Source organism: Cupressus sempervirens, chromosome 4 (genome assembly GCF_028749045.1).
Source record: "Cupressus sempervirens isolate cs-2001-9-10 chromosome 4, ASM2874904v1, whole genome shotgun sequence".
Taxonomy (NCBI): Eukaryota; Viridiplantae; Streptophyta; class Pinopsida; order Cupressales; family Cupressaceae; genus Cupressus; species Cupressus sempervirens.
In genome coordinates, this window is record NC_143121.1 from 591,726,298 (window position 1) to 591,749,091 (window position 22,794).

Here is a 22,794-nt window from a genome sequence, read left to right on the forward strand (position 1 = left end):
TCTTAGCCACCTTAATAAAATTTTGGTCTTTCATATTAGTTTCTTGAATGAGGATACAATCAATCCTTTCCACAAGGATACATTATCTAAGAGCGTACTGTTTCTAGGCATTGTTCAACCCCCTAACATTCCATGAGAGAAATTTCAATTTTTACCTTGATTGTTTCTAGTGTAAGCTATCTTCCACTAGCCACTTCCCTTGCTAGCTATTTAGTCCTAGTTGTTCTACTATTGGAATGACCCATAATAGTAGCCACCCTCAAAGCTAGTTTCTTTCCTCCCTAGCCTCTTAGGGTACTCCCACTCTCTCATAACACTCATTTGAGGGGAGCATGGGGCTGAGAGGGCCAATCTTCCCCCAGCCTCCTCAAAGCTTCTCATGACCTTGGTCACAACCTTCTCTAGAGATACCAATTTTAGCCTTTTTGGGATAAACACCCCCCATTGAACTAACTTATCAGGTTTCTCAATAATAGAACTCCCCCCCACCTCCATATATGGTAGTGGGTTCTTTTCAGGTGTTACCAACACCATGGTTTTCTTCCTAGCATTTGAGCTCAAGGACATCAATGGTTTCATTACTGAAATCACTTGGCCTGCTAAAGGAGCATTACCTGAAACTATCACTTCCAAAGTAGCCTCCTTTGGGGGACTAATTTCACCCTCCTCTAGTGCCTAGTTAGCATTAATTTCTCCCACCACTGGAGATTTCAAAAGGTCATCTATCTCTTTTCTGAATGGGTATTCCTCCATCTCTATTCCTTTCTTAGCTTCCACCCTCGTCAACTCCAATGTCTTAACAATATCTTCCACCTTATCTTCCCTCTTGTCCTCCTCTGGTTTCTTACCACCAGGGCAGTCTTCCATATTTTCAAGTTCAACTCTCTTAGGAGATGAAAAAGCTCCCCGACTAAGATGGAGTCCTCAACAATTCCTGGTGAGCCCACCTTCCATTTGTCCTTCATAGAAATAGAAGAGAAAGTTGACAACACATGACCGAAGCATCCCTAATTTTGGCAATACAAGCCTACATTCTCATATTCTATCAGCTGGAGCCTTTTCCCTCATTTAGTGGAGAATATGACCATAGTCAAGAGAGTCCGATTAATGGTGGCATTCACACGAAATCTAGCAAAAACAAGTCTAGATTTAAGTAGAGTCACCTGGTTAGCAGTGACAAAATATCCAAAAGTGTTTCCAATGTATCTTGGGATCTTTTCATCCTAGAACTCCAGCAATAGTCCTAGCAAGTGGACCCAAGCCGGGGCCAAGCTTCGAAGCTTCTGAGTGATATCAAAGCCAGGGTGCCATTTTGCTAGGGTGAGGCAATGTTTACCATAATACTAGATCTTAGAAACGATGACTATTAGGTCCTCAATGAATGTGAAACAAAAGCAAAAAAGACCACTAGGCATGGCCAAAACACTAACACTACCCTTCACCTTCCATTTCTGAACGACCCATTTCCTCGTCATCTCAATCGAAGGCCTAAATGAGATTTAAACCAACCCACATTACAATGTTTAAGGGAGGTTGTAGGATTGTCCACAACACTATTAGGGAAAGTGATTTATGGCCCTTTAATGCCATGGGTGACCTTGGGAACCAAGTAGAGTCAACTCCATAACTTGACAAGGGGGGTTTAGAGGTGCTTTCCCAATCCAATGCTAAAGACAATACGGGGGAATCTTCTTTGTAGAAATCTAGCACCATGTGTAGATCCGGGCACACCAAGGCATGAAGCATGCATGGGCCCTCTAGGGCCATGGAAGTTCAAAGTTCAAATACAATTATGTTACAATAGATAAAATTAACATTTATAAATTACAAAAATCAAACAAAACAAAGGCTTATAACACAATGGTAAATTGTAAACCTCTCATTTAAGAGGTCTTGGATAAGGGTATACTTGAACTTGATAAATAACAATAATTATTCTTAGCAAAGAAATTATTTTTAGTATATATATATATATATAATTTCTACAAGCAATATTGAGTTGATCAAACACGACTCATTTGAGGTGTTTATTGTGTACTTAATTTTATAAGGGTGGCTTGGTGAGAAAACTTTCAATGGTATGTAATTTTTCACACCAACATTTAGATCATATGTTGTGATCCATCATTTGAATGAAAGTGAAAAGTTGCAAGAGAAAAGGGAAAGATGGATCACCATCGGGTGCTCCAAAAGACATTGCAACGAGGATCAATAATTGCCAAGGTCCACCATGGAATGGGAAATATTCCAAGCCCGTATCAATAATTCCTATGTCAATAGGTAGTCAAAGTTAAATATCGCTTACCATGGCATGGGGTATAACAATCCATAAATCCCAAGGGCTGAATCTAAGATAAAACGATGAAGGCCAATTGAGAAATTTTCCTTGGCGATAAAGTGAAGAATGCAAGTTCAAATCAAATACTTCATCAAGTGATTGGATTCACCCGTGTTCATATATCCTTCACTTAGAGAGAGGCAAAGAAAGAAACAAGTGCACGTTTCGACTTGTTATCTAACTTTTCATTGGTAAAATAATATAATACTAAATATATTTTTCCATTAGCTTCCACCTCTTTTAGGTCCAATTGCTAGAATTTTATTATCCTCAAAAAGTACAATATAACTATAAATATATAAATTAAAAAATAAAAATTATATTTCATAAAATACAATAACTTTATAAATATATAACTAATTATCTTTATTTTTATTATCAATTTATAAAATTGTTCTTATATATTTATCTTTTACAGTTAAATAAATTAGATTAAACATTAAAATTATATCTAATTATAAAACAAATACTACGTGACACCTGTTGCTAAATGTTTATCTCACTGATTTATTGTCAAATGCTTACCTCACTTCTTCATAAATTTGAGATCACAAACACTAAAGAGAGTTTCATCTTTTATCATTAAAATTGAGAAATCTAATTCTCTTCTAAAGTTATGAATTGATGGGCACGAATGATCTGAGATAAAGAGAGGCTTGAAATCTGAAAAAGCTTAACAAAAATATGATAAAGTGAAATGTATGTGACTGAAATGACTTTGAGGAAGAAAATAAGGAAATTGTTAAATACATTGCATTTGGATTCTATCATTTTCAGCTGAAATACATTGCATTTGGGTTCTGTCATTTTCAGCTGTTTGTGTTTTACTGTTGAATGATTGAAACAGGAACACACGCTTGCAACGAAATGCATTGTATTTGGGTTGAAATGCTGATTTATGATGTTATGGCACTTTTATGTGTTGCTTTAATCTTGGACGTCAGCTGATGACTTATTCTTGACGTATCATTTTATTGAGACAATTATATTATGTGGAAGGTTAAGCTTTAAAATGTTTACAATTTTTTTGATGAATAGTTCTTTTCAATTAATAAAATTTACTAAGACTACAATTCACAAAAAAAGGTCAGGGGATACAAGATCATCCCGCAAACAATTTTGACCTCAAGACTTCATTCAAATTTGTGAATATGTGATAGTAATAATGAGATCCCCTTCTTTTTGGTTGGCACAAATAGAGAGTGAGAGAGGGGTTGGTTTGATGGTGGTGTTTTTTGTTTTTCATTGTGTTGTTTTTGTATTTTTAGAGAGTTTTAACTTTTTGAAATAGTTTGGTTTAGTAGTTGATGTTGAAGAAGATTGATGTGAGTTTTGTGCGATGAGATATGCAAATTTTAAGAAGTTTATTTGAAGGTCTTTCATTAGGGAAGAGATCTAACATTTTCTTAAATTTTGTTCTTATTTTCTTGTGTAATTTAAGTTAAATGAGGATATTTTGTATCTTTTGTTTTGTGAAATTCAATCATAGAAATATTATTTTTTAAATATGTTCTTAGATGCTAAATCTTTATGAACTAATATCCATGGTTGACTCTTGGGATATCTCCTTGACTCTTTATCTTCATGAACAACAAATATTCATAGATTGTTGAGAGTCCGGTAGACATACTTCTAAATTACATTATGCTTGAGTATTAACATAGATTTTCTTTAGAGATTATTTATCTTCAAGAGATCAAAATGGTTTTATTTTTTTTATTCTTTTCCTAGTTGTCATGTCAAATGGCTTTATAGTTTTTGTAATAGCAACCATGACCACTAGCAACATTTATGTATTCCAAGTTAATTAAATAATAATACATTAGGTACGAGAAGTTCATCAACTCAATATTATAATTATCAAAAAATATTTCCTAGCATTACTTCAAATCAATTGAAATCATACTACTTGACAATCCTATTTAAATTGATTCATGAAACTAGTAACCTGTGAAGTACAAACTAGTGTAATAAATCCACACATCTAAACTTAGAAGTATTGCCACAATATACATTTATACATACATACATACATACTGTTAGTAAATAGTTTTTCCCGAGATTTTTACAAATTTTAAAAGAAAGATACTTGCATACTAACAAATTGAATTCCTAATTTCAGATAAGGAATTCCCTTCTTGAGATTTGCTTTATGCTATACAAAGTGCAACTAATCTTTTTATGAAAAGATAATCATTAAATCCTCTATTGAGGGAAAATCTTCCCAATGAGTATTTTATTGAAAATACTAAAAAGCTTTATCTCATGAATACAAGATAAATGTGAGAACTGAAAAACCATTTGATTTTAACAATCAGTATCAACCACATGATTGAATGTTAAAATAAAGGATGACTAGTGCAGGAATATAGATTCCACCTCCCATGACCTTCAAGATTTAAAATAGATAATTCTAGAATACACAACAAATATAACTTCACTCCCACATAATCATACACCCTCAAGAATGCAAATCATCATAATGCAGACAATAGTATCTACTTTAGGAAGCTTCAACAAGTAAAACTATAGAGTTTTACTTTAATTGCTAGTAATCCAAAAAATATTCTATTCAAAATTCAAAGTACTGAGTATCAAAACAAAAGTATTTCTATTTTTGTCCACAAAGAGATCAACCCTATTAGACATTATCTATTAAATATATTTATATGGCATAGGGCTGAATAGTTATCCAAAATTACCCCTCTAGGAGTAAATCGTCTCTTAGTTAACACAATCGTGTTAACTGAAATGCATAAAAGAAATAAAACAGGAGGAAATAAAAATGCAACTGCCTAATGAACATGTCCCATGTCAGGAAGACCCATTGGCACTAGTCACAGTTTTGTAGCCTTCCATGTTTCGTATGCAGTGATAAATGCAAAGATAATTGACTAATGAGGTAGTCCAATGTATGCAATTCCCTATTTCTAGACTTCCTTTTCCCTCTTCAGTTCTGCTACCTTTTCTTCATGCATCTCCAAATGTTTCAGGTTTATTATCAACATGGCTTCAGTATGAGCAACATTTGAAAAATCTTGTCTACATGGCACTTTCTTCTCCTAAATCTCTTGGAATTTCTTTTGGACTTCATTTATCAATTCTTCTACAGGGGCTGCAGAGTCACTTTCCTTATTTGCACAATGCTTTTTGAACCACTTTAGATCACCTTGGATTACTTCATCCACAAGCTTAAGACAATCCAAGATTTCTTTGATTTTACTTACTAGCTAGACTAGTGCCTCATTCCTCCATTCAATACAATCTTTAATCACATACAAATTTTTATCATCCAGGTTGGTCACAAGGTATTCAACTTGGAACTTTTGTAATCCAAATCCTTGAATTTCCTCTATCCAGAGCACCACTTTTACCCAATTGTTTCTTTCTTTGTCAAGGCCTTCATTATTGGACTCTACCTTCTTGATAATGGTAGCAATTTCTTTCAAAGCCTTTTCAAAAAGGCTTATCTGCTTCACAGTTTTTCTTAGGACAAATTGCAACCATTCTTTAGACATTTTTGCAACATCTTTACATTTTTGCAAATTATCTAGAAATTGCTAGTTGGCCAAAGGAGATACATTCACAATTGTCGATATCTCATTCAAAGGTTTGGGTTTTGGATATAGAATTTAGCGTTGATGTATTGCACCATACTCCTCATTGCTTCTTTCATATCTAGGTTATCTTGAGAATCCTTCCGAACCCTATTTGCAATCTTCTTGTTTGAATCTTCAAAAATTTTCATATCCATCTCACAAATCACTTTTCCAAGATCAATCCTTGATACCTGATAATCTTAAGGAGTGAGGTCCTCATGCAAATTTCCTTCTATTGGTTTGGCTATCTTGACTGACCAATGTCCTAAACTTTTATCAAACTTTATCTTGGATTCCATTCTAGCTTTCTTGGTTTTTGAAGACTTTCCCAAGCACTTGCTAACCAAATCATCGATAGGCATTGACAGGGGCACCAAGCTTCTTTTCTTCTCAATGGAGGTTTCCAGCCACTTATGCATGGCAAGGTCTTTGCTTATCATGGGAGAACTCTTAGTTAAGGTGAAGGTACATGGTTGACTACCAATGCTTTCAAGTAACTTTTGAGGATTTGGTGTATTATTGGCCATGGGAGAACTAGGAGATTGCTCTAGATTTGACTTTGCTTCGATGGGATCCAGATCAACTATCACTGTGTCCTTTCCTTTGCTTGACATTTCTTTCTTAGTACTCGAGTGAGTTACCCTCCTAAACTCTGACACCTCTTTATGAACTTGAAGTTGAAGTGGTTGTGAAGTTACTTCAGCTTCAACTTCAGGAGAACTTGCAACATGATCATCAACACGTGGGTTAGTTATGGCCTATGGCTTCGAGTGTACCTTTTTATGTTTGGCTCTTGAGTTATTCTTTGGGGCCCTAGGGATAGTTGTTTCAATATTCTTTGACTTCAACCATTTTTTAGTTCTTCTTAACACTTTTGAGGTACAGAAAAGTAGATCATCCTCTTCCTTTCTAGTCCAATCAATTTTAGAGATAGCCATGCATTCAATTTGATCAACAAAAAATGGGTCCAATTACTTCTTCAACTTCATCTTCTGTTATCCCATGGGTGTTGAGGTTAACCTTAAACATGTTAATCTAGCTAACTGTCAACCTAGACCATAATTTTTTTCTGACTTCAAATTCATCAGGACAATTGGCCCAATAATCTTCTAAATGTGGAACATGGGCTAATGAAGATCCATGCTTAAAATTATACCTAGAAAAACTTGTATAATCAAAATCTTCTGTAGGAGAGTAGGGTTTGAGGCATAAGCGAGATAATGTAGTTTTTGTTAAGATAGCCTGATTGAAGTGTGAGCATCTATAATGGCCAATTTCAATGAAAAATATGGAAGAAGATGAATTTTTAGTGCTTTTAGGAGACTTTATCATAGAAATAAATTGCCTACATATCTTAGATGATAATGTTGTCTAAAAAATAGCATGGCAACCTTAGAGGTTCACCAAAAAAATCTCCAACTCTGAGGTACATAAATTTAAGAAACTAAATACAAAAACATCCATAAATCTTGATGGCTCTGATAACCTATGACTTTCGTGTCCTTGGAGCTCAAATACTAACCTCATGAGGAATACATCATTACTCCTCCTGAATTATTTACAAAATTTAGTTTCCTGGAGATCTTTGTAGTACTAATAGATGGTCATTTCATCAATCCAGGGCATGTGTGGAAGTTCCTCCCATTCCTTAAATGCTACTAAAAGGTAGATTAAGAAGGAGGATAGAAAGAACAAGCTAAAACTACTCACAGCTATGAGGCCCTTATGTAAATTTTCAGCTATTAAAACAGCCCAATCAATGAATTTTTCACCTTCAACAATCTTCTGAATAAAGAGGTACACCTAGCCCTTCCAGTGGAAGACGTGGTCATTACCCTTGACTGTATTTAAAAGTAACACAATATCTACAATCTCCTTAATAAAATTCTCAATAGTCAAGGGTTTGGGCAATCTAGAGCCTCCTTCAGCTACTTTCAAAAGCTAGGTTTGTGCCACAATAGAATCATAGTCCTTCTTTCTATCACCATATAGGCATTCTACTTCCTCAAATGTCCAAGGCTCGTAGGGTTCTTTGTGATGAATTCTTAGAGCTGAACTGACACTAACCTTGTTTATCCTAACCAATACCCCCTGGGAGCCTTCTTTATGCACTTGGTGTTGGGGTCATAGTGATTTGCACATTTAACAACCAATTCTGGATACTCTATGGTTGATGGGAAGGTGGTGGCTTTGAGTAACCCAATATTGGCTAATTTTTGATGTATGGGCCTAGACTGGACATTTTTCACCCACTCAACTATATCAACTAGATTATTATTTACTAGGAAAGTATCTCAAATTTCAAGGAGGGAACTCAAGAGGCATGGCTTTTCTAGCTTAGGCATCTCAGGGTAGAAAGGTGTCATGGTTTAATTTGAAAGACAAAAAAATTATAGAGATAAATGGAAGTAGCTAGACAAAAACTAGGCACAAAAATGATAGAGTAGAGGACAATGCACTTACAGTTCTTGACAGAGCACAACCTTCCACTTCTCTTGCTTACCAGTTGACATCAAGAGCTTAAAATGATTAAATGAGAAATTATGCAAGCCAGATGGGTAATTGTAGGAAATGATATCTTGAAAATCTCAAGATAGATATGAGTGGGCATAATTATTTATAACAAGCATGTTTCTTGTACTTGAAAAGAATCACAAGGTTGTTTGTAGTTAATGCCCATCAAATCCACATGCATCTCTACATTTCATGATATCACAAAATCTAAATGCCACCTTTTCCCATAAAAGTAACTATACTTTGACACAATTTTTCATAGCTATCATATTTATTGCCTTTCATGTCTTTAAGATTGCCACTGGGTGGGACCCATTTCTCGCCTCACAAATAAGTTCATGATTTCTTAATATATAACTTGTGAGAAAATAGACAAACATCAAAAAACCACAAAGTCAAGGTTGAAGTTGAAGTTTTGAATCAACTCCTACTTCAACTTCAACTTCAAGAATGTGAACTTAGGTTGACGGGTAAAGACCTTGCCGAGGTGTTGAGAAGTGGGTGGAGCTAAACTTGACCTTGAAGTAGGTTAAAACTTCAAGTTTGACTTCAAGTTGCAAAAAGGATTCTTGGCTAACAATATTGTACATTACAAAAATTGCAGGGTAACACATACATACATACATATATGAATGTATTTATGTGTGTGTGTGTGTGTGTGGATGTATGTACATATATACACATCTAAACTTAGAAGAAAGTATGTATGTATGTGGGTGAAAGCACAAACCTGTGTCACCATTTGTGATATTTGGAGGGGTTATGGCCGAAATAGTTTCGACCATAATGGTTATGGCTGAACAAGTTTTGGCCATACATATGTGGCAAGTTTCCCCGTCGACATGGCATGCATAGTTACGGTCGAAACAATTTCAGCCGAAACGGTTCCTGCCATAACCCCCATGTTGAAATGACTCAAAATATCATAAAAATAGCCAAAAAGTGGTTGACGATAAATTTTATATGCTAGGGGGTTACGGCCGAAACCCTTTCGGCCGAAACGGTTACGGCCGAACCAGTTTCGGTCAAAACTGCCTATGTGGCATCCTAGGTGGCAGCCACACAAGCAAAAATAATAATTTCTACAAACTTCTCACTTTGAAGGCCAATTTGACTTACTAAATTGAAGTTTTTTTAAAAACTAAAAATATAGTTTTGTAGGTCTTGGAGTCAAGATTATGATTATATAATTTTTTTAAAATTTTGATTATGGATAATATGTTATAATTTGAAAATAGTTTAAGTAGGTATTTTTAGATTCAGGAAGATGTCGATTCAAAAATAAGAAAAAAATAGTAACTCATGTTCAAAAATTATTATTTTTTAATGCTGCACTAGAAGAGAGAGTCTTCTTCAAGAATATGTAATTTGATTTAAAAAATATGTAGATTTGATGGAAAAAGTTTTATGGGAAAAAAAAAAACTATCAATTTTTGATAACTTTGACTTTGACTGGTTATAACTTAAAAAATATTAGCTAAATTTCAATTTTTCTTTTTTGGTGCACTAGGTATACATGTTAACTCTAAGATATTCTAAAATCAGACCAAAATATGAACATTTTCATATTTTTTTGACGAGAAAAAAACTCTATATTTTCAGCATTTAAAAAAATTAAAAAATAGACTTTAAAAATTAAAAAAATAGATAAAATTTTTACTCAATTTTTTTAAAAAAAATTACAAACATAAACTTCATCTAATTTTACACATTTCATTAGTTTACATCATCTTCAAATTCTAAGCACAAATGCCACTTTCATGTCATTAAAGTTGAAGACTTTAAATTCTGATATCAGTTCTCCTTTATAAAAGGTGACACAGGTTTGTAGTTTTACCCATGTATGCATGCATGTATGAATATAATTCACAATCTATAGAGTAGCATAGTTCACATAGACAATAGAGAGAATGTGTACATGACAATCCCTACTGCATGAGAATCTCTTTAAGACCCAACCATTTTTCAAAGTTGATGAAATTATTCTTCATCAATGGCTTGGTGGTGATGTCCACCACTTAACCCTCTATCCTAACATAGAAAATCAAAATCTTTTAAATCTCCAAAAGTTCATGAATTTCATAATACATATCTTATTATACTTGCTTCTCACATGAAATATTAGATTCATGGAGATATGAATACAAATTCTAGTTTTACAACGAATCATTGTCATGTCTACAATACATGCAATCTCTCTAATATCTCACATAACCACATTATTTCATTCAAGAGTCAAGCTAATACAATGTAGTCTATGCGTGCCATTTATTCTAAAACCTTATAATTGATAAAATATAATATAATTTTATAATCCACTGAATAATCTAGAGCATACCTCATATTATCAAGATAATTTCCTAATTTTGATAACTCCTCTTTTAAACTTATGTCTAAACTCTAGAGCACACTTCACATATATCAAAATATAGTTTTTTCAATTTTATTTGACTATTCTTTGGTGCTATATAAAATTGGTTACTAGTAAAACATTAAAAATGAATATTTAGTTGAGGGTGAATAAGATATAACAAACAACTAATTACAATTTAACATTTAATAGGACATACCTTGTTTGCATGTATCCCTTGTCAACTTGTACTAGGACTAGGTAGAGCTTTGTGACTTTTGCATCCTCCATATTGAATCTTTTTAACAAATATTAGCATTCATTGACTAAGAGTCAATGAATATGTCATTCTCCTTTTAGAATTGTCAAGTTATGAAGTAGTGAGGCAATCCAAAATATATCATCTCAAACCATAGATCTACACATTTTGATTTGAATAATCTAATCAACATATGTTGCCTATCTAAATGAAGTTCATCCATAGAGAGAAAAATAATAGTTTCCTAATTAGTATTATTAACATATAGATTAATTTTAAATTTATTGAAACCTAGCTCTTGAATACTTAAACCAAGATTCTCATTCATGTATGAGGTTCTTATTTCAAGACATAAGTAATTATTATATATCCACACCAAATTTTATTCTCTTTCCTTCATAAATCTATGATTTTTTCATGAAGATTTGATGCACTTTTGACAAATCTAATTTAATTCCCTTGACCCTTAATTGTATTACAACTATAAGAATTATCTTCAACATGGCTCAAACCTTATAACTAGTAACAAATTATCATTATAGACAATATCTTTGCATAGAAAGTATCCCTTTACTACGAGTTGAACTTTATAATTCTTGAATTCCCTTTTTTAGTTCTACTTGGCCCTATAGACCCAATTCCAACAAATGACCTTAAAGTTTAAAAAGCTATAGGGGTCATTAGTTTGATTATTCAAGAGACTATTATAAATCTCATGCATTATTTCTTTTGACTATAGAATTCCCTTAGTATCCCTATGAGTATTTAAATCATGAAAATAGTAGACCTTTCCTATCAAATAATGGATTACAAATTAACTTATTTTTGTGCAAGTTTTAAATATATCTACCTTCAACAAATGATATCAAATGATCTAGTTTATCTTTCTATGATTTTTTTAGCCTTTCTAAGGGCTCCTAGTCTCTCTTTTATAGTCCCTTCCCTTTCCTCAACTCACCTAGTGAATATATTTTTATTTCAATTTGATATATATTTCATAAATTCAGCATTGATGAATCCTTAGTGAGAGAATGCACATTAGTTATAAATAATGGATTATTTTAATTTTAGCATCTAGTCTATGGTTCCCTACATCATATACTAGATGTATATGAATGGTAAATTAATCAATCACCTACTATAATACTATCCATGCAATATATTCTTCACTAAAACCAAAAAACATGCACATGTAAGACAAAAAAGTTTGAAGTAAAATAGAAAAGCATTTTTACCAAGTAGGTGCTCAATTTTTTCAGTCACCTCCTTTATAGCCTTTGTTGGTAGATAATTACCAATATAACAAGATCGATCTACTTTAGTAATTCTACTAGATAAGTCTTAGGCAACCTTTGAGCTTGTAACACACTTTTCCATATATATAAGCATATGATTATTTCTCTTAGCTACATCATTATAATTTGGGGTTGAGAGAATTTTGATTTTTTCATAATGCCATATTGGTAAAGGGAATTTGTGAATTCTTGATTGACATATTTTTGGTATTATTTTTTTGCAACCTCTTAAATTGAAAAAATGCCTTGCCCTTCTTACAAAAGTTGTAGGGTAACATAGTTTTTGCCAATTGCAAGAAGAGAATGTCTTAAAAATCTTGTATCTAGTAGAGCTACTTGGTGCATGGCTCTAGTTTTGTTGCACCAAGTTTACAATAACATTAATTTATTTATAGAACTTAATATTTGATTTGATTAGAGCTTTTATGGAAGTCTTGCACATAAGAATTTAAATGATTTTCATGATGGGGACAAACTTTCTTGCCTAGATATATGTTCTTAAGCATGAAGTATTGATTTGTTGTTGAGTATTGAGGATATTAATTGTTAAGACACTCACATCCTAATACATCATTAGATCTTTGTGGAGACATTCACATATTAGTTGGAAATATCCACTGTTGTGATCAAAATCAACCATAGATGGCTTTTTTGAGACACTCATACTCACATCCTGATTGAAAATATCCATTTCTCTAACTAGTAGCCTCCAATAATAATTTTTACAGGATGACACAACCACTAGGGTTCAGACCAAGAGCAAAAAAAGTGCTTCCCTAATTTTCTAAAATTGAATTTCCATAATAGAAGAAAGTTTTTACTATTATTGAATCAACTCCTAATTTCTTTTATTAAAACCTTTTCACATGAACATTACCACTATTTGAAGTGCTCGATTTGAAAGAGGGTACAAAGAGGATTTGAGACTCTATGTAGATATCCACTATCATTATTTCCATAGTTTTATGCATCACCATCATAAAATAGCTCAAAAACCAAAGAAAGAGTTCCATTGTTATTTTCTAATGCCTTCTGCTACAGATTTATAAAATAAGAAAATGAAGATCATGTCATATGAGGGAGTTTTTTCTACCAATTCCTTTCTTTAGAAAAATAGACCAAGGCATTATTTTCTCCATGCAACAAAATTTGATCTACAAGGAGAAAGAACTCTATTTAGTAGAGTCTAATCCTTTACAATACTATAGCCACAAAAGATCTAGAGAAATTATAGAAGCTTAATGTCATGTAAAAATTGTACTTTAAAATACCCATATCAAAGATCCAATAAGTAGAAAACCTTTAGATAATAATTTAGAAACTAGGAAATAAACCCACAAAAAATGTGCATAGTTATTAGTTCGCAACCATAGCTTTGATTTATATAGAGAATAATAATACATTATGCAATAATCTCTAGACATAATTTTTCTAGGAGAATGAACATGTTACCAAAAGACTATGCATCGATTGTTACAATCCCATCAAGTATCTAATGGTTAAAGAAAACAAAATTCAAATCTAGCACATTTCACATTTTTTTCAAGGTACAAATTCATTAATTTTTATCCAATATTTGTGTTGATCGAACCCTTGGAAACATCCTCCAACGATTGGGGCTAAACACTATGTTTGGGAAAATCACTAAAAGTGGAAAATAGATCCCTAAAAGATGAAAGAAAAATTGGATTTCAATAGTATCAATTATATTAACATGTTTATAGACAATCTTAGATCAAATTCATAATGAATAGAATAATAATCATATATGTTACTTTGCATATAAACCTATTCCATTTTATATAATAAAAAGATTTTTAAAAAATAAAAAAATGGCAAAGGTGGATAGAGCCACAATATATAAATAATAATAAAAGCTAGTTTGTTAACTCCATGGAGAAATAACTAGAAACAAAACCGCATTTCCTCATTGAATTACAAAATATATAAACAGATGAAATGCAACTTGCAAAAGTTTTTCGCTGCAAATACACAAACTTCAAAATGTTGCAATTGGTAGCTTTAATTTGAATCCTTGACAAAAAGTTCTACTAGAATAGGAAAGACAAACAAAACATTTGGATAATCTACACAATTTCATTTGAACAATCTAATCAACATATGTTTCATATTTGAATGAAGCTCATCCATAGAGAAAACAATAATAGTTTCCTAATTTGCCTTATTAACATATAGATTAATTTTAAATTTATTGAAACCTAGCTCTTGAATACTTAAACCAAGATTCTCATAAATGTACAAGGTTCTTATTTCAAGACATAAGTAGTTATTATATGTCCACATCAAATTGTATTCTCTTTCCTTCATAAATCTATGAGGTTGTCATGAAGATTTGATACACTTTTCACAAATCTAATTTAATTTTCTTGACTCTTAACTATATTACAACTGTAAGAATTATCTTCAACATAGTTCAAACCTTACAACTAGTAAAAAATTATCATTATAGCCAATATCTTTGTATAGAAAGTAATCCTTTACTACAAGTTGAATTTTATGGTTCTTGAATTCTTTTTTTTTTAGTTCAACTTGGCCCTATAGACCCAATTCCAACAAATGGCTTTAAATTTTAATAAGCTATAGGGGTCATTAGTTTGATTATGCAAGAGAGTATCATAAATGACATGCACTATTACTTTTGACTATAGAATTCCTTTAGTATCCAAATGAGTATTTAAATCATAAAAATATTATACCTTTCCTAGCAAATAATAATTTACAAGTTAACTTATTTTTGTCCAATTTTTTTATATATCAACCTTCAAAAAATGATATTGAATGGTCTATTTTATCTATCTATGATTTCTTTAGTCTTTCTAAGGGCTCCTATCCTCTCTTTTATAGTCCCTTACCTTTCCTCACCCACCCAATGAATAATTTTTTATTTCAATTTGATACATATTGCACAAATGTAGCATTAAGGAATCCTTAAATAAAGAATAAACATTAGTTATAAATAATGGATCATTTTAATTTTAGTATCTAGTCTATTGTTCTCTCCATCATATACTATATGTCAATGAGTGAGAAATTAATCAATCACCTAATATAATAATATCCATGCAATATATTATTCACTAAAATAAAAAAGATGCACATCTAACATAACAAATTTTGAATTAAAATAAGAAAGCATTTTTACCACTTCATTTTTTGGAGTCGCCTCCTTTATAGCCTTTTTGGTAGATAGTTATCGTGGTCCCACAATGCATGCCACATTTTGATTAGAAATGGGAACCCCCCTACTTTATTTTTTAGGCTTTTTGGAGCCCTAATTTGTGGCTTGAGTCCTTTTTAAGGTTTGACCTAGTGTCTTAGTTCATGTCTGGGTCCTAACTAAGAAAACCCAGTTGTCAAAAATTAGGAATTTTGATTAAGAGGACCTTTTTTGCAAATTAAAAGTGCACCAATGCACCTCAACAGGTGCATTAGTGCACCAAACCCTTAATGAAAAGAAAAAAGGCATTTTAGCATAGTTGCATAGCAACCATGGAGCTAGGGTCCATATAACCTTGACCCTCCTAGAGCTCTTCACTTGTGTTATTTTTTGCTTCCTCCAAGTTGTGGATTCCACAATACTGCAATACATAAGGTCCACCTCTCTACCATTTGCCCCTACAAATATACTAAACACATTAGGATTATCCCTAAGAATGATGTGCATCAACACACCTCTCCAGGTGTGCTGATGCACACCATTCTCTCTGTCAACATAAAAATAAAGAAAAATTTAAAAAGTCTAAATAACTCACCATAAATTTGGTGCACATTGGTGCACCTACCCAGGTACGCTAATGTGCACCCAATCTCATTTCAAGAAACTAAAAAATTGAAAAATAAAGAAACCTAAATAAAGAATTTAGGTGTACATCATTGCAACCTAATCAGGTGCACTGATGTACACCTAAATTCCTTCAACCCTTCGCACCAACATTTGAAAGGAGGGAACATTAGGTGCACCTACTTGGTACACCTAGTACACCATGTTTTTTATTACTTCTTGCATGTTACATGCTAAAAATAGGTTTTTTCAGGTTTTTTTTTTGAGCAATTGAATTTATAGGTTTTTGTGTGAGTTAGTTTAGGGTGTCCTTAATCCATTTTTTCTTCAAAATTTAAACTAGTGGATGTAATTTTATGAAAATTTAATGACATCTTCATCATCCTCCCTTGGCAGGAAAATGACACCAAAACCAGTAGTGTCCAAATTCTAGGGCATTCTTATAAAATCATGGTTTCAAGATGATAACTCAGAGATTCAAGACACTAATTTGGGTCACACGGATTTGGGAGAATTCTCAAAGGTATGCAACAAACCAACTGAGGGGTCCCAGATGATCTCTGCATTAATCTGATCAGGGCTCATTAATGCAGCTTTACACTCAGTGTTAGTACAGTCTTCAAAACTAATCATGACAATTGTAGAACATCTTGTTCCTGAGGAAAGGGTAATCAAGAGTATTACGAGAGAAATCATCCTTGATCTACAACCCAAGAACATTAAGAAAGTCTTCCATCTCCCAAGGGTGAATCAGTTCATTAGACTAACCAATAAGCAAGCCAAGAGATGGTACCAAGAACACATTGATGAAGGCTATGAGATTATCCAATCCTCATACCTTATAAAGAAGACCCCCCTAGGAAAAGTATACATGACAAGAGGATACATGAAGGAGGATATTGGATACTCAATCATACTCTTGAGTAGAGTTATGGGTTTTTCGGCAGCCAGACACCTGAATATTTTTATGGTGTATTTTATTGAGATAATAGAGAAAGCAGAGATGCCACTAGACTGGGCTTCTACTCTCAAAAAAAATTTGGGTGAGCAGTTGGTGGTGGAAAAGAACAACAAGAGATTTTATATGGCTTCGTATTTGGTATACATGCTAGTTGAAAGAGAAACCGATTATCTAGGGCTCTAAAAGAGGGGTAGCATGGATGATGCTAATGCATAGCCATATATTGTATATCCTCAGCTAGTGGAGAAGAGGATTTTAGAGAAAAGAAAAGAATATAGAATTTTAAACAATGATTTCATATTCACCATAATTAATTTTATAGAAGGAGATCATGCAAAATGAATATTAGAGGAGACAATTGCATAGATATCATTAGTCGAGGCTTACTATATCTATTTTTGAACATTTACATATTTGAGGGTAGTGGGTACAACTATTAACCCTAAGAAGCTCCCTGGGTATCCTAGTGATAGACTTATCCTCATGAAGATTTCTTGACAACTCTTGTTTGCATATGACAGAGTTAGAAAATAACATAAAATATGTTGGACCTAGCCTGTGACTATAGGACCTTTTCAAGTAGATCAAAGGCAAGATATCCCCTCTTTTGAATGTGAATGGGATTAGTATCCCTTGGAAGAATACAATTCTCCTTAGCCATATTTTGATAATATTGGGAGAGTGCAATACTTAGCAGGTAAAACATTTCAACATGAAGAAGCCATTGAAGACCATTGAATGAATGTGACAAATGACTACGATGTCTATATTAGGGATTATTGTAGGATGACTTTGCATCTAGTAGAGAAGGTCTTGAAGATAAAGATTCTATTGAAGATAGTGCAATAGGACATAGAGGAATTGCTTGATCCTTTGTTCAATAGAGATAAAATTGGTGAATGACCTATTATGAATGCTAAGATTGATAGAGAAGAAAACTCAGACATCAACCATAGGGCAAGTCATGTCATCAAATCGATGTAGGATTGGATCAAGAAACCATTCAAGCTTGATCCAATTCCTAAGATAGTAATCTTTCATGTGCAAGTTTGTCCAGCTAAAGGTAGAGAGAAAAAGGTCATTGTCCCTACATTTATAGCTCAGTCACTAGTAAGGCCAGAAATAGTGCACCAACTTGATAGGCTAGTTGGTTATTATTGAGCTTAGATGGTTAAAGGAAAGGGAAAGAGGAAGAGGATTTCTCCTTAATGAGCCAAACTAGAATAGGTAGAAATTCTGGCACCTCCACAACAAGGAGAGGAAAACATACAAGGGCCATAAAATATAGAAGGCACACAAGCCCAAGGTGATCCCCAAACTGTACTAGTTGCCCAACTGCCACAAAAAAAAAAAAAGAAATCAAGGTACAAGAGGTTTCCCCACCTTGAAAAACAAAGAAAGCCTCCTCCTCCACACCAAAAAGAAGGAAGATTAAGACTCTAGTGAAGAGGAGACAAAAGGTGATCAAGGAAGTGATTCCTTTTCCATCTATCCCTGAACCCATTCCAAAAGAGGTAGAAGAAGAGGGTGATGAGGATGAAGAGGATTATCCACCTTTGAGTTAGAGGAATTAAATAGCTAGAGCCATAGAGTAGGAATGAAGGAGAATCTCTACGGTTTTTCTAGCATCTATCCTGGATGAACCACTTCAGACTACAACTTTAGAAGATGAGATGCAACAATGGATAGATGAACAATATGTGAAGGGCATTAATGTCTTTTAGATGTTATATTTTGACTTTATGCCCATGGGTACCAAGTTGGTTGGGGACAAGATTAGAGATATGCCAACCAATCAACCTTAACAGGAGGATTGGAATCAAATGCCCCCAAATCACAAGGACCTAAGATAGTTCTGAAATTCCATTTGCAAGTCACATTTTTTGTAGATAAGGGATTAGTTACCCATCTTCCTCTAGGTTTAGAAGTTAAATAGGTCTAGGAAGAACAAGAAGAAGAGCCACAACAATTATCCACTGATGAAGTGTCAGAAGAGGGACAGATAAGTGAACAACCTCAAAAAACTTCCCAAGACACAGAGGTAAGGACTGTGGGCTCCACAGATATAGAGACTCTTAGAACAGATCTATTGAAAAGGGAGAAGACTCCAAAAAGGAGTGATAAGGGGAAGAGAATAGCTAAGAAAACACCTTCATCCTCTAAAGGTAAGTCCCTAGTACAACATGTTCCAAGGTGGCTTAGAAAAGAAGTGATTAGAAACAAGAAGCAATAGTTCATCACTAAAGAGCAGGATAGAATGGAATTGATAGAAGTTACGAGGAAGCTTAATTCACTGCCAAAGGATGTGCAAACATTGGCCTTTGTTATGAGTGATTATAATAAGGATCTTTTCACTCATGTAGTTATCCCTCCTTTGCAATCAAATGTTGAAGAATTGACTCCTATGGATTATTAGATCTAGGAGGTCATGCTTGGGAAGCCAACCTTGGAAACTGCAAATCTAATGGTAATAATAGGGATGAAGGAGGTGTTTAGAAGCTTAGATTAGGATGGGGCAAAATTCATAACACTTTGGTGATAGAAAAAAATCCTAAAAGGATATTTGAGCGAAGTTGTTGGCCCCCTAGATCCCACTAACCCCAAAGAAACTATAAATGCAACAATTTAGGGAAAGGATAGAGGTGCAATAAAATTGGACCCATTTTTTACTACTGTTAGCAATGGTAGGAATGTTTTGAGGAAAAAGGTGTACTAATTATTTAGGTAAATATTAAATTATTACATGTTATGCAGGAGAATGTGGATAAGTTAGTGGCAATTTTGAATCAAGATTTTTGTTTAATGGATAAAGTATATACCTGGGGAAAAGACTTGTAGGCATTATAGACAATTAAAGGCCAGAGGTATTAGATGCTAATGAATGTATATGTTAGAAGTTGTAATCTTTCCTTGGTGTGTTTATAAACCAAGGTTAGACCTTCTTTCTTTATTGTTGTAATATATTAGGATATAAGCCAAGGTATCCTAATATATTTCTTTTTTGTCCTTTTTCCACTACATCTTATTTTGTCATCTAGTGGAATATGTGAGGACAAATATTTATTGTAATTTCTAATTTTAGATTATTCCTCCTTAAGAAGAATCTCACACTTGGCCTCACACACTTATGAATGGTGGCATTCATAGACATGGGAGTTACATTCTAACTCCTCTCTCTCATCTCTATTTAAGAGATGACCCTCTTCTCTCATTTTACAATGAGGTTTCTTCCTCTTCTCAAATATTGTATGAGCCATTGCTCTCTCTCTCTCTCTCTCTCTCTCTCTCTCTCTCTCTCTCTCTCTCTCTCTCTTCCTTCTTAGGCTTTTCATGCCTCATTCATAATGTCACAAGGGGGTTTCTTTGCTTTCCCCTTTCCAAATATCTTGTCTCATGGTGTTGGAGCTTGAAGCTTTCTCTCTCCTATTTTATGGTAATATTTTTTCATGCATTTACTCACTTAGATTCTTTCCTGGTATTGCTTATTTACAAATTTCTTTTTCCATTTCTAACATGGTATCAGAGTAGTTTAATCTTTGTTTTGAGTGTTTGCATGAAGGTACGATTCGAAGGAGACTCTTGAGAGAGATTTCACTAATTTCTTCTTTAATCTTCTTAAGATGGAAGAAATTGATTTTTTTTTTTTGGATTTGGCTGGTTTACCGCCAAACCCAGTTAACTTTTGTGTGCTCTAATTTGTGCAGGTTACTTCTTATTTTATATTAGTTTTTCATCTAACCCCTTTTGGAAGGCTTGCCGCCAAAAGGTTTTCCTATCTAGATATCCTTTTTACTATGATCTAATCACTTCCCAACTACATATTGGATTCTGATGTGTTTGACAATGGGTGCGGTATTTTTTGAAGGTTTTATTTTTTTGCCTATGTTTTTTAACATATAGCTCTTTTTTTAATCTAATTTTGTCAAAAAAATTAGAGTTTGGTCCGGTGAAGGACATGGATGGACATTCCTTATTAGCATCTCTGTGCTCTTTTGATATCAGTCTTGCTTGTCCTCCCTCTAGCTTTTTCCTTTTATCAGCATATTGGTTTCCTGCATTAGTTTGGCTCACACTTCAAATTTTTTGGCCTTAAGTTTTTGGCTCCTTGTCAGGGACCGTTACAACATTTTCTTTTCTATGAGGACTGTTTTCTTTGGCCACAGTCCTCATTTTGCAAAGGGACAAAAAGTGCCATCTTTTGAGAATGTTGAGATTGTAAGCTATCATCCCAATCCTTTGCTTCCATACTCACTCTCATTTCCTCGAGTTCCTTTGCATGTTTCTGCATTAGCTAACGCTGGAGAGCTCGATTCTCCTCATACATTCGAACCCTTCTTGCACGGACCTGTGATTGGACTCTCACAAGAGCTTGCATGCATCATAGTGTATTTGTTGCTTGTCTTCTGACAGTCTGCCCACGCACCAATGCTTGCAATCTGACTAGGCCCCTTTAATGCGCGTAAGACTCTTCGAGACAAATATGCCCTAAAAGCAGTTTGAATTTTGATTGCTGCACATTCTTCTTTGGATTTTCCTGCATAACATGAGTGGGCTACATCTGTGAGCCAAATAATTTCAGCTGGAGCCTGAGTGGCTGCTACAGCAGCCTCTGCAGTAGCAGCTGTTGCAACTGCTACAGCTAATGCATGTTTGTTTTGCTCTTCTCCTGCCTCAGCCAATGTTTTATCGAAAGAGGGTGTTGTTTCCTTTTCCTCTGTTGGTGGAGCTACAATGGCAGGAGGGTCCTTGTGTTTATGCTTTCTGAAACCCCACTTGCACTTCTCCTTCAGAGGCTTTGAATCTAATTTATCTTTTGAACTTGAAGAGAATACTTTCTTCAATCCACTAAACTAATTTCCCTTCTTCCCCATTCCTGTTGCATTACTCTCCTTAGAGAACCTTTGTTATGACTATCTTGAACTCACCCAGAAATTGAATACGTCGTGCACTTTACACTAGCAAAGGTTTTGAAGTAGGAGTAAATGGAGACTGGGATCCAGCAGGCTTAGAATTTTTAGTTTGATCTGGATTTGCAATATCAGATGTTGCTATAATTTAATTATCAGATTTCAAGTTTAACTTGACTCAATGATGTTGTAGTAATAACCAGTGCATGGGGGAAGTTTTAATCAGCTCTGTTGATTGACGAAAACAACGATTCACTTGTCAAGTTCGGAAAAAAATAGGTGGTAGATCCATCATAGGAGGGGTGCCCGCATTGAGGCCGGATTACGTAGTGGCGATGAATGCAGAGAGTGAATCATCTGCTATTATTGAAGCTGTGCATCCACCAGGTCTTAATTGCGAAGAATTCCATTTCTGTTAACTCTCATGCGCTCTGCTTGTTCCATCAACAGACGCCACCCTCGCAGTGCATTTGGATCGGTGATATCTTCGGCATTAAACACTAATTTCTCTGTCATAGCATTCCAAATGTGACAGGCATGGCCGGGGATAATGACATACAAACTTCATGTAATGTCAACAAAAATATTTAAGATGCTTTTCATAGTGTCTGTTTCTGCCCTTGGACACATGTGTACTATTCATGTTCGCTAGCAGTCATCACATCACTGCAATTTCTGCTAAACAGAGATTCTACAATGTCCACCAATCAACCCAAAATTGAATCCGGGTAAAAGACCTGCGTCTCTCATGCACTATAATTAATATTCC

The 22,794-nt window shown here is 34.0% G+C and overlaps 1 pseudogene; it reads right to left on the reverse strand.

Annotated features, from left to right (window-relative positions):
* Nucleotides 1–21,253: 21,253 nt before the first annotated feature.
* Nucleotides 21,254–22,541, reverse strand: LOC149562593 (protein IQ-DOMAIN 3-like; annotated as a pseudogene).
* Nucleotides 22,542–22,794: the final 253 nt, after the last annotated feature.